Here is a 13214-nt window from a genome sequence, read left to right on the forward strand (position 1 = left end):
GCAAATGCCTATAACATTTAAGCAAAATTGGATGAAATTTGCAGGCACAGTAGCACCTTCTGAGGTAGTGAAGCCAGCCAAACCTCTGGCAAATAGGTGTACAGTGAGGGAGTTATGGATAAATGAATATTTTTTTTATTTTCTGCTCAGTTTGCACCAAAGCTACAGAAAGTGCAAATGTGATTACGACAGAGCTAAATGTTTTGTTAATGGGCAAGGCTCTGTGCCAGACATCCCCAAACTGCGGCCCTCCAGATGTTTTGGCCTACAACTCCCATGATCCCTAGCTAACAGGACCAGTGGTCAGGGATGATGGGAATTGTAGTCCAAAACATCTGGAGGGCCGAAGTTTGGGGATGCCTGCTCTAGCCTTATGTCCTTTCTTTGTTGTGTGTGTTGTATGGCTCTGTGCTCTTTCTTGTGTGACTGAACAGTGCAGTCCTATAATCAGAAAGCCTACTGAGTTTAAAGGGGTTTTCTCCCAGGTAAGTGGTTACCTTAAGCATACATATATACAGTTACCAAACATTGCTGTAAAACTTGCCCTGATGCAAAAGCTTTGAGGAATTATTTCAATTTTAATTAACACTATCGTTTCAATTCACTACCAGTGCTTCACCATAAGAGTGAATATTAAAGATTTAAACAGTCTAAAACAAACCACAGTCACAAGATTAGGGTGCTTCCCCAAAACATGCATCTCAGGGTAAAGATTTGCATCTTCAGCATATGACAAAAGCTGTTCAATGAAGATGCCAGATGCATCTCTGTGGGGAAGGGAGTTCCACCACTTGGGAGCTGTTGCAGAGAATGCCCGCTCCCATGTTGCCACCCCTAGAAGTTCTGCAGGGGGTGGAATTACCAAGAGGTGCTGCTGAAATGAGCACAGCCGTTATGTGTGGGATAGCACCTATTCAAAGGGATGCAGAAATAATGCTTGGCGTCCTGAGAGGCATAAACGAAAGAAGCATATGCCAGTGGTATTAGTAGTAGTGTGATGACCTAGTTCAGCTGTAGTGAATCTTATAAGCTGATTAGCTACCCCAGTTCTGGGAGGTGTCGCTGCAATTAGTGGAAAGTATTGTAACAAGATGAGGAGCCTTTTCAGATTGAGGGCAGAAGTTTGTATTGGTGAATGATCACAGTGGAAGAAAAGGTCTCCTTACAAAACTAATCTACTTTAAAGAGATTCTGCATGAGTTATTTTATATAATACAAACCACATCACCCTGCCTTACATTTGTTAATGGTTCCCCTGTGAACTAAGTTCTGCTATTTAGCTGCATCATCAAAATGACAATTGCTTCATGTCCTGGTGTGTGGAACATATGGAGTTAAGGTTTTAGGCTAATAACTATAGTTTCCAGCATGGAAAAAACTGTTGAACCCTGGTTAAGCCTGATCGAACCTTCTGGGGATTCAGAAACAGGCACCTGGTAGGATATTAACACACTCATTATCCATCTGGTACAAGTATCCAAGTGTTCTGAGTTCTATTAGATTGGTGCTGTGAGCCAGGAGGGCAGGGGGTCACAGGTTAGACAGATTGCCTAGATGGGTGGCTTACCAGCGTTGGACTCGGATAGCTACAAAAACCTTGTGGAATATTTTCTGGCAAATATCTAGACTCTGAATTCCACATCTGGCTTTGAAATATGACAGCAACTATGACTTTGGTCTGGACCAGTTGCCAGCGCTTACTTACGTTCTCTAAAATGTATTAATGCTTAACATGCCTGTAATTATTTTTAATTTTTTTGTAAATGCCATGTGCCTCAACTTTTTTTCTGTAAACTTAATTGTCACCCTGGGAATGGGACTCAAAAAAGCAGGAGCAATGAAATGGGTTACCTACCCTAAGAGGAGCCTGCTGGAACAGGCAAATGGCCCATTTAGCCCAGCATCCTGTTCTCGCAGTTGCCAGCCAGATGCCTGTGGGAAACCAGCAAGCAGAACATGAGCACAAGAGCATTTTCCCTTCACCTGGTTTCTATCAGCCGGTATGTAGAGACATTTCTGCCTCCAGTTGTGGAGGCAGAGCATAGCTATCATGGCTAGTAGCTATCAATAGCCCTCTCCGTGAATTTGTCTAATCCTCTTACAAAACCATCCATGTTGGTGGCCATCACTGCCTCCTGGGGCAGTGAGTTCCCTAGTTTGACTATGTGCTGCATGAAGAAGTACCTTCTTCCAACATTCAGCTTCAGTGGATGACCATGAGTTCTAGTATTATGAGAGAGGGAGAAAAACTTTTCTCTGTCCACTTCCTCCATGCCATGCATAATTTTATAAACTTCTGCCATGTCTCCTGTTAACCACCTCTTCCCTAAACTAAAAAGTCCCGAATGCTGCAACCTTTCTTCAAAAGGGAGTCACTCCGGCCCCTTGATCATTTTGGTTGCCCTTTTCCAACTTAGCAATACCCTTTTTGAGGTGAGGCAACCACATTACTCCAAAAGTGGTCACACCATAGATTTGTATAATGGTATTTTTTTGGTCATTGCTCCTCAGACTACTTGCGTTTATCTTCTAAATGCTGAAATATCATTTTTTCCATTTGCACTCACTTTATCCTATTCTTGGTTCAGGACCTTTGGCTTTGCCTAATCAGAGTTAAGATCTCTACTCAAACACACTGAGTAAGTTTTTTCAGAGACTTAAAGCGATACTGGAGAGCCGTTATTGTGGTTTGGTCCACTCTGAACGAGCTGTATTCTCTACAGTGCGGTTGTCTCTCCTCCTCTTCCAGGTTTCTGTAGATATGTAGAAACATTTGCTTTATAGATGGTGCCATAAGGGAGAAAGCTACTCCTTTTACCAGTCTACAGAAATGAGTGCTTGTACACAGCCAGAAGGTGTGTTGGGAAGAAGTAATGGAAAGTAGATGAGACCTTGAAATGCAGCTTTGCCAGATGAACAGTGGGCCCTTTGCAGAATGATCAGCCACAGCAAATACCAGTGTCTGATCAATTTGCACAGATTGTTGATTTGCAGAGGTCACTGTTAGTCTTAGTACAAGCAACTGTATAAGGCAAGTCCTTTAATTCCACTGTAGTGTTTCTGTGTTACCAAACATGTGTCTAGCCAAAGGATAAAAATAATACTAAATTTTGATAATATTGTTTCCTAAGCTGCTCTGGTTACTTGCCCTCCAAATAACTGGTACATCTGGGTGATTAATTTTTTTATGTGCTTTGTTCTTGCTTGTTGATACTGTAAAAATAACTTCCCCTCAGCTCTCTTTTTACATTTCCTTAACATGGTTCAGCAGTTCTTTGTCTGGATGTAATCTATAAATCTTCTTTGGCCTTCCTTTCTATGACACTTGCTTTTTCTGGAGATACAGGTTTGATCCCATATAATAACCAACTTTTTTGTAAAGCCAAGACTGAAATTTTATTTTAATAGGGTTAATAGATAAGATGTTTTTCATTTCTCACTTCCTTTTACTTTAATATCTGTAGCATTTAACCTTGGCAATCTTCCATGGATGGAGAATTGGACCAATTGTTCTTACTGAATATTCTGCTCATAGGTTTTTGTAACCTATAAGTATAAATTCTTTCATCTAAAATTTAATTTGTGTGCTGTCCAGTTCAAACCACAAACACTATTTAGATTTGTGTATGCCAGGTTAAATAATAGCATTCCAATGCTCTCTAATATCTGAATCTGTCTTTAAATTGGTGATGTTTAAGGAATGCGGGTTCAGAAAAGCATAGGTTTTTTCACCTGTAGTCATTTGTTTAATATGTTACAGTGACAGTGCAATTCTGTGCTTCTCTACTTGGAAGTCCTGTTGAATTCATTTATGTTTACTCTCTAGTGAGTACATATAATATTAGTCAAATTTTGGACATTCAGGCTGCAATGTCAGCATTCACATAAAAGTTCTGATAATCTCAAATTAATCTGATGAATGCCTGAAAAGAGATCTTTTTCTCCACTTTTTGGACATACACAAGTAAATGATGACAATGATATCTAGGTGATTGTTAACATCACTTGTGTTTGTTTGATTTTTGAAATATCAATACTATTTGTCCAGGATTTTCATGTGAGTTTGGTCATTCAGGAAAGAATGAATGGTTAGCCATTTTTTGCTAAGTAATGCTGTCATATTTTCACACGGGGCTATATATTTGTGCCTATTAATTGTGGGTATCAGAAACATACTAACTGGATAATAGTCATATTTAAGTTCAGAAGCCCTTGCCTGCATGAAGCAATATTTTATTTGGGCAACTTCCTTAAATTACTCTGTGCTTCCTTCAAGCACCCTGCTATGCTCAGAGTGATAGTAACTAAACAATGGTGTTTTTTTAGGACCACATAAGCATGTGGATGATAGAGGACTCGAAAAACCCATCTTGAGCCAGAGGATTGGGCACATATATATTTTTTCTTTTCAAAAAGCAAGATATTATTTAAATAGAAACTGGGATGAATTGATTCTGCAGGATGCACCCACTCGCCTGCATGTTGAGTACATCTAGGAAACCATGCAAACAATTGCATGTACTAAAGGACCCAACCTGTACATGGAGGTTCTTGACAACTATCGCCAAGTTGCCAATGCCCCCTTTGGGGGAAGGTGATAGAGAAGGTGATGGTGCCACAATTGCTGGAACTTTTGGATGAGACTGGTTTTCTGGACCTATTTCCATCCTGGCTCAGGCTTGGTTGGGGGTCTGATTCTGCTTTGGCTGCTCTTGCGGAACATCTTTGTTAGGAGAGAAACAGGAGGAATGTGACCCTGTTTGTTCTCCTGGATCTCTCAAAAGCCTTTGATACCATTCACCATTGTATCCTGCTAGAACAGCTCTGTGAAATGAGAGCACTGTATTACAGTGGTTCTGTTCTTATCTGCAGGGCTGATTATAGAAAGTAACATTGGGTGATTGCCTTCCAGCCTCCTGAGATATGTTCCATGGACCGCTGCAGAGTACTGTATTGTACCCAGTGCTATTCAACATCAATACAAGGCTGTGGGGACTAGTCATTAGGAAATTTGGAGCATGGTGTCATCAGTATGCTGATGACACACAGCTCTGTTTCTCTGTAACATTGAGTCAGGAGATGCTGTGCAAGTCCGGAACCAGTGCCTAGACTGAGTAATGGGCTAGATGAGTGCCAATAAACAGCAGCTGAATCCCATCAAAACAGAGTCACTGTGAGTAGTTCTCGGGTTCTGAGTAGATTCTGGATTGGATTGCACTCGCATTTGAAAGAACAGGAGCATAGCTTGAAGATACTGCTTCGTGTAGCATTGTCCATAAAGGTTCAGGGGACTTCAGTCTCTAGGAGTGGCTGTGCCTGTTTCAGCTGGTATGCCAGCTATGACCATTCCTAGACAGGGGTAGGTTGGTAACAGTTTTCTACATGTTGGTGACTTTTATACTTGGTTATTGTAATGTAGGGGTGTCCTTGAATTTGATTGGGAAGCTGCAGCTAATGCAAAACTTTGCTGCATGGTTGCTCTTTGGGGCTACTTATAAACAATATGTGACACTCCCATTATAAGCACTGTGCTGGTTGCCGATTTGCTACTGGGCTAGATTCAAGTTTCTATGACTAGTGTATAAAAGTCCTATACAGTTCTGAACCAGAGAAGCCCCCTACATCCTAGCCCCATTCACTTAGACCTGTGAATGAAGATATGTTGATGGTGCCACATGCCCCTGCAATGAAGCCCACTGTGAGTTCAGCCCAAAATTTTAGCGCTAGTTCTCTGGAATTCTCTTACTCAAATGTTAAGCAAGTGCCAATGTTGTTATATTTTCTCCCTAAGTCTTTGGCAGAACAAACCTTCAGTTATCAGCAGTTGTACGCCCTGTTTTTTTTAAAAAAGGTGGTTGTGTGCCAGAACTCTGCGCTTCGTAAAAGCAATAACCTCATTTCATCCTACAATACTGGCTTGGTTTCACCTTCTAAATCCTCAAATGATTTGTCTGTAGAATTATAGTATCTGCGTGTTAACTGAATCAAAGTAGTAGCACATTAGCTGAATCAAATTGCATTTTGTAGCAGCAGCAAAAACAACAACCAACCCAAAACTTTGTATAACTAGCCATGCCATCATTTTTGTGCTCTTGAACAGTTCTACTTACATCTAACCATCATTCATCACCAAGTACATTAAGCAGTGTAATGGGCCACAAAAATAACCTTGCCTTGCCAGGTAATTTATGTTGTATGTCAGATGGACAATACACTAATATAGGCAGGATACTTACTTTCTAAAGGAAAAGCAAAGTGATTTGAAGGTATGAGAGTTATCTCCATAGGAAATGACTGAAAAGGAGAGTCCAAGAAATCTTGTACCAATTAGGTATCTCTGAGCAGAAATGGAGAATTATGGGTGTCATATTCTAAGGTAACCTCATGTTGCTAGGATAAAATATATCTCTGGGCCAGGATTCCTGTTGCTGCCATTGCTACTGCACAATATAAGTTGTTTATATCACACCTGATAAGGATTGCAAAGTTCTGTTTTGCCAGCTAGCCAATTAATGGTCCTAGTGTTTCATGCAAAGAAGTTGCAGTCCTGTATGCCAGTATGAAATCATTTTTCTGTTGGCATTTTGTGACAGAGGGGGAACTTGAAAAACCAGGTAATAGCAAAATTAGGGACTCTTAAAATCTACGTAGAGGGAGAGAGAGTGTGGGAATGGTGATAGATTTTTATTGAGGAGACCAGAATTCAAAGCCTCACTGAGCCCTGATGCTCTATGGGTAACAATGTAGCCAGTACTCTGCTCTCTGCCTAACCTACCTACCTTTTATTGTTAATATAAAATGGAATAATTCCATCTACATTTCCATAAGTTCCTTGGAAGAAGGTGAGATTAACAATTTCGCTCTTCGTAATACATCTGCAAAGGTGTCTCGTGCTGAGTCAGGCTGTTTGTTGATCTCTCATAGTATGGTTTGCTCTGACTGTCTGAAGCAAATCCAAAGCTCGTGTCTTTATTAACCCTGAGGCTGCTTTAACTGGAGATGCTGATGCCCTGGGGGCTTGTGCATTCTTGCATTTGATCTACCATGTGCCTCTACTGCATTTGCATCATGGGACGCAGAACAATAGAGCATATAGGGCAGAACTCAGATAGGTTTTGTTAACCTACACGCAGGAAGATAAAACTCTGAACACATTGTGAGAGCTTGCCCTAAATGATGGGGTAGAAATAAATTTTAAAAATGAATAATGGTAAGCATTACATTTGTAGTTCCCAATGTAGAAAGCCCTGGGCAAGGATTCCAGTGGCCAAGCCATAAAAGGTAAGGTAAAGGGACCCCTGACCATTAGGTCCAGTCGTGACCAACTCTGGGGTTGCACACTCATCCCGCATTATTGGCCGAGGGAGCCGGCGTACAGCTTCCAAGTCATGTGGCCAGCATGACAAAGCCGCTTCTGGCAAACCAGAGCAGCACATGGAAACGCCCTTTACCTTCCCACTGTAGCAGTCCCTATTTATCTACTTGCACTTTGACGTGCTCTCGAACTGCTAGGTTGGCAGGAGCTGGGACCGATCACGGGAGCTCACCCCGTCGCAGGGATTCGAACCGCCGACCTTCTGATCAGCAAGCCCTAGGCTCAGTGGTTTAACCCACAGCGCCACCTGCGTCCCTGCCTGGCCAGGCCATAGCTTGGCACAAATGTTAGTCTCTCTTCAATCCACATGTCCTTAACCATACAAACCTCTTTATATTCCTTATCATGCTTTTCTACAAGCCATATGTTCACTCTCTCCCCACCCCCACCCCTGCTTCCTCCAGTCTGAAAAATGTTGTGTTTGGCCTCGAGGAACTAGTTGCATGGTGAAGAATTTGCCCCATCACTGCCAATTATGGACTTTTTTTATTGCTGCTCCTTTTTAAACATCACCATGGGTTGCTCTCAAAATGTGGGTTACCACAATACAGGGCAAATTGAAAACCTCCACATCTGATCATCACCCACCCTTTGTACATATGTGTGCAATTTGCAAGCATTCTGCACATTAAGTATCTTCTAAAAGTCCCTACTTTCACTGCAGTACTTTACAAAGGCATAAGTCAGGTTACATGTCAACCCGACAACTACGTTTTTGAGAGGAGTGGTTAGGACCAAAAATGTTTTGCATAACAAACAGTATTGTGTGTTTGTGGTGGTCTAACAATGCAGCTGAAACAATATGACCTAAATATTATGATCAGGCTTAGTTGTTGTTGTTTAGTCGTTTAGTCGTGTCCGACTCTTCATGACCCCATGGACCAGAGCACGCCAGGCACTCCTGTCTTGCACTGCCTCCCGCAGTTTGGTCAAACTCATGTTCGTAGCTTCGAGAACACTGTCCAACCATCTCGTCCTCTGTTGTCCCCTTCTCCTAGTGCCCTCAATCTTTCCCAACATCAGGGTCTTTTCCAAGGATTCTTCTCTTCTCATGAGGTGGCCAAAGTATTGGAGCCACAGCTTCACGATCTGTCCTTCCAGGGAGCACTTAGTAGTACTCAGGCTTAGTAGGGACTGAGTTTTTGTGACTCTTGTTTTAAGAGAACTTCACTGAGCTGACACATATGGCATGTATGTGCTGAAGACTTGCAAATCAAAACCTTACTTTTTATGAGTACAGTTCTATATATGTTACCCTCATGTTTTCTCTCCCCAGCAGGCTAACTACTGAAAGACAAGTATTTGAGATTCATTAATAATAATTCTTAACATTTGCATAATGCTTTCAAGCATTCAAATTCTTCCCATGAATTCATTTAATTGTACAGCAAGTCCATATTGCAGGTGGGGGGAGGTGGGGTTAGGTAGACAGTGTGGCTTACAATTTGTGACAGGATTTGAACCGGGGACTACCTGATTCATCAGCTCATTATCTTCAGTACTTCAGAGCAGCTTAAATTTCCTAATGCTGCTGCGCTATCTGAGGTCACTGCTGTTCAAAAAGGAGAGTTCTGCACTGGTTGCATTTAACTCTTTTTTACACACTAAGTGGATTTCTTACATTACTCTGGTGGTTTGGAAGCTGCAGTATTACTACTCTTTCCCACACCACCTGGTAAAGTGAGAAGCCTGGGGCTGTTCAAGAGGAGCCAGTGTTGCAGCTCCTCTCCACACCAGGGTTAACCCAAGTTGCTTACCTGTTTCAAGTGGAAAAGCACAACTGATGCTCTTGGCAGGAAGTGTGGCCTGTGAACTTCAAGTGACTTCCTTGGCCATGTCATAATGGTCCCCTTACTTTGTCAAATAAAACCCTTGACTAGGGAGCAGGTGGCACTGTGGTCTAAACCACTGAGCCTCTTGGGCTTGCCGATCAGAAGGGCGGTGGTTCGAATCCTTACGACGGGGTGAGCTCCCATTGTTCAGTCCCAGCTTCTGCCCACCTAGCAGTTCAAAAGCACGTCAAAGTGCAAATAGATAAATAGGTACCACTCCGGCAGGAAGATAAACACGGTTTCTATGCGCTGCTCTGGTTCGCCAGAAGCGGCTTAGTCATGCTGGCAGATAAACGCTGGCTCCCTCGGCCTATAGAACGAGATGAGTGCGCAACCCCAGAGTCATCCGCAACTGGACCTAACAGTCAGGGGTACCTTTACCTTTACCTAGGGAGCATCAGAAGAACTTGGCAGACACCCTTCCCTCTGAGAAGGGGTTGTGGTGTTCCACTAATCAACTTAGGTATGTTTTTGCCACTTAGATCTCTGTGTGAGAATTGTAACAATCTTCTTGAATCTTTTCAGAATAAGCACATTGATTACTCAGCTGTTGCTTGTCTTAGCTGTCTGATAAGTGTACTTCTCACCACATTTCAAACAATGACACTTTTTTCTTTAGGCTTCACAGAGCCTGATCTCTCTATTAGAAATTATCATGTTTGAAGGGACCCTTAATTCAATATTTTTAAATTTTGAGTCTGAGCAGCTCTTCTAACAGTAATAGTTTGCTTTTCCTCTCAGTATTTATACATTTATTATAATGTTTATGTCCCACCTCCATTCCTAATGGGCTCTCCCAAGGCAGCTAACGATAGTTATTTGAAACATAATCCTCTAAAACGTAAGAAGAACGCCACAGAACATCAGTGTTATGTCCGTGAAGGAATAAGAATCATTCCACATTATGTCAAGGATCAAATGTATACTTGTCAGTGTTGTTAGCTATTGTGCTAAGTGTGTATCCTGCTTGTGCCCAGAGTGGCTTGCAAAGGAGAACACGTAGCAATAAATAGTGGTTTTTCAGAAAGTACACTTAAAAGAGTGAGGCAGCAGCATCAGAATAGAAAACGCACATGGAAATCATATAAACACCTCTCTCAACAAATTGCTTTTTAACACACCAGCTGAATTTAGTGGTAGGGCATTCTGGTATATGGGTGCTATTACCGAGGAAGCCAAATCCCATATATTGGTCCGCTGAATCTCCAGTGGTGATGGGTCATAGAGTAGGACACCAGCAGTTGATAACAAAGTCTGGGCAGGTTGGTATGAGATAATGTAGTTCCTGACATAGCCTAGTCCTTGGACATTTGGAGCTTCGAAGGTTAGCACTAGCACTTTATCAACTGAGCCAAGAACTAAATAGGCAGCCATGAATCTTCTATAAGATGTACGTTATGTGGCCTGGGCTCCAGTCAGCATTCTGGAAGCTACACTTCCAGCTGCCTGCAGTTGCCACATTGTCTCTAAAGGCAGCCCAATGTGTCACTAAGGCATCAATGATCAGCGCTATACCCAGTTTCACATGAAAAGGTAAACCAGCTGAAGTTGCTTGCAACCAAAGAGAAGGGGAAACCCCAGAGTATTCTAGGAAAGCACTAGGTCCAGGGAGCACTCCTAAGTTGTTTACCTGATCCTCATGAAAATATAACTCTATCCCGAATAGGCTATGCAACCAATCCTTAATTAGCAGAACTCCCACCTTGCAGCACATCCATCTTGTCTGGATAAATTTTCAGCTTGTTCACCTTTGTCCATTCCTGTATTGACCCCAGATACTGATTGATTACGTCCACTGCCTCCTTGGAATCAAGATGGAAAGAGGTAGATTTGAGTATCATGAACATATTGATGACACTTCAGCAGAAAAGCTATGCATGGATTCCCCCCAGCTGGCTGTTGTAGATTTAAACAAGTATGAAAGGTGAGAGAATGATAAAATGAATAGAAATCCACACTTCAAACAAATGTACCTACGTAACAGAGGTGCTGTAGATCTCAAACATGTTCTCTCTGTATGGCTTTATCCCTTTCAGACTACATGAATACATGTGCTTGAGCAACTGGTGTGTGACTGACAGACTGGTTGCACTTAACTCAGTCTCTGAAAATAGTGGTCTAATATTTTTAAATTGTTCTCTGGAGATTTTATTTTCATATTGGTTTGGCTGTGCATTTCTTGGATCTTATCTTTGATCTCATAGAGTGGCAGTTCAAAAACATAAAGAATTTTGGTATCGCTTTGGTTTAATAGAACAGATGATAATATTTTATTTTCTAATAACTCTTCAGATTTATACTGCACATAACCCTGGAAAAATTTTATACACTAAGAAGGCGCTAGAGTTATTTTATTGGTTTCATTATCTCCAAAAATGGCAGAGTTTCATCCTTAAGTTAGAACAACTGTTTTCAATAGGAAAACTCCAAACCACACTTGTTGATTTCCCAGGCTCCAGTTACCCAGACATTCCAAACGCTAACTTTTTAGATGGTGATATCAAACATTTCAATGCTTTACTGCCACGGAGCTGGGAATTAATTTTACTGTTTGCAAGAGGAAAATGTGTGTAGCCTCTGTAGTCTGCTGTGCATAGCACGTGTCTCCTTGCTGCATCCTCTTGGTTGGTTTGGGAGTTAAGAAGAAGAACATGCTTCTAGGAAAGTGCCTTTTATTCTTTAATAGCTTCCTTTTCATAAATTTTAGTAATAAAATGCAGGTATTGAGTACATAATTTTCTTTCAAGAAGCAAAATAATTGGTTGTTTTAAAAAGCCTTGCAGAAAGCCCAGACACATACCGAACCTGGTATATGAACCCAGCCTATATTTTATTCATGAGAGAGAGAGAAGTTTTGCAAACAGTCAGGACAATGCTACCAAGATAAATATGGCCTCTTCTGGCTTCAGTGCTGGCTTCTACATTGCCATGAGGGCAGCCAGAGGGGTAGAGCAAAATACCCAATACTGGTCTTGATTCCTGAGGGTGTGGAGAAGTGTTGCCTGACCCAAACACCAATTTAAATTTAAATTGCTAAACCTAGGGACTAACTTCAACATTCCACTGATTATATTTCCAAACTCACAAAATATAACTGGGGAGAGGTGGAGAGCCTAAACCGAAGTTTGAGGCAATCAAATATTTTCCATAGCTCGGCCTATGTGATGTGATACTACTTATTACTGAACCATTTTTATGCCTCATTTGAGGGTAAAAGTCCTCTTGAGGCAGCTCATAACATAAAAACACGTAACAAAGCGTAATAAATCAAACAGCCTCCAAAATGTCAAAATAATTGACAGAAAAGGGACAAAGTATCCCAGTCCTGTCCCCAACCTCATTACCAGCTCCACTACAACAGTGTCCCAACCCCAAGTACAGCACTTTGCTTTTCTCCATAGGAATGAATGGCTACTATTCTCCTGTTGTTGTTTCGTCGTTTAGTCGTGTCCAACTCTTTGTGACCCCATGGACCACAGCACACCAGGCACTCCTGTCTTGCACTGCCTCCTGCAGTTTGGTCAAATTCCTGGGTATTCTCCTAGATGGGTAAAATACTTGGAATAAGAGCTGAATTTCTCCCTGGTTATTTCAGATCCTGATGTGAGAAGCACGTTCTCCTGTCCTTGCCTCTCACCTGTATCCCATGCATCTTAATGGGAGCCATTGAGGACCAAGCTGGCCTTGTTGGCATAGCCCAGCATTTTTCATCCTGAGAGGCCAGTATCAGCTTGGGCTGAGTCACACAGGGTCAAATGCAGTGCTATTATTTTCTCCATAATTAGCAGACAGTCGCTTTTGTGGCGGAAGGGCTGTAGCTCAGCAGTAGAGCAACTGTTCTGGATGCAGAAGGTCCCACGTACAATCCCCAGAATCTTCAGGAAGCGCTAGGACCCACTCTTTTCGGGAGACCTGGAATGCCACTGCCCAGTTAGTATAGATCACCTTTGCCAAACCTATCATTCCAAATGTTTGGGGCTGTAGCTCCCATCTGAGATAGTCCAAAA

The 13214-nt window shown here is 41.9% G+C and overlaps 1 protein-coding gene across 3 annotated transcripts in view; it reads left to right on the forward strand.

Annotated features, from left to right (window-relative positions):
- The window catches only part of DYM (dymeclin), a 160924-nt gene that overhangs the window by 76425 nt on the left and 71285 nt on the right, over positions 1 to 13214 (forward strand). The gene's annotated exons all lie outside the window — the stretch shown is intronic.

The sequence above is a fragment of the Zootoca vivipara genome, chromosome 10 (assembly GCF_965207765.1).
Source record: "Zootoca vivipara chromosome 10, rZooViv2.hap1.1, whole genome shotgun sequence".
NCBI lineage: Eukaryota > Metazoa > Chordata > Lepidosauria > Squamata > Lacertidae > Zootoca > Zootoca vivipara.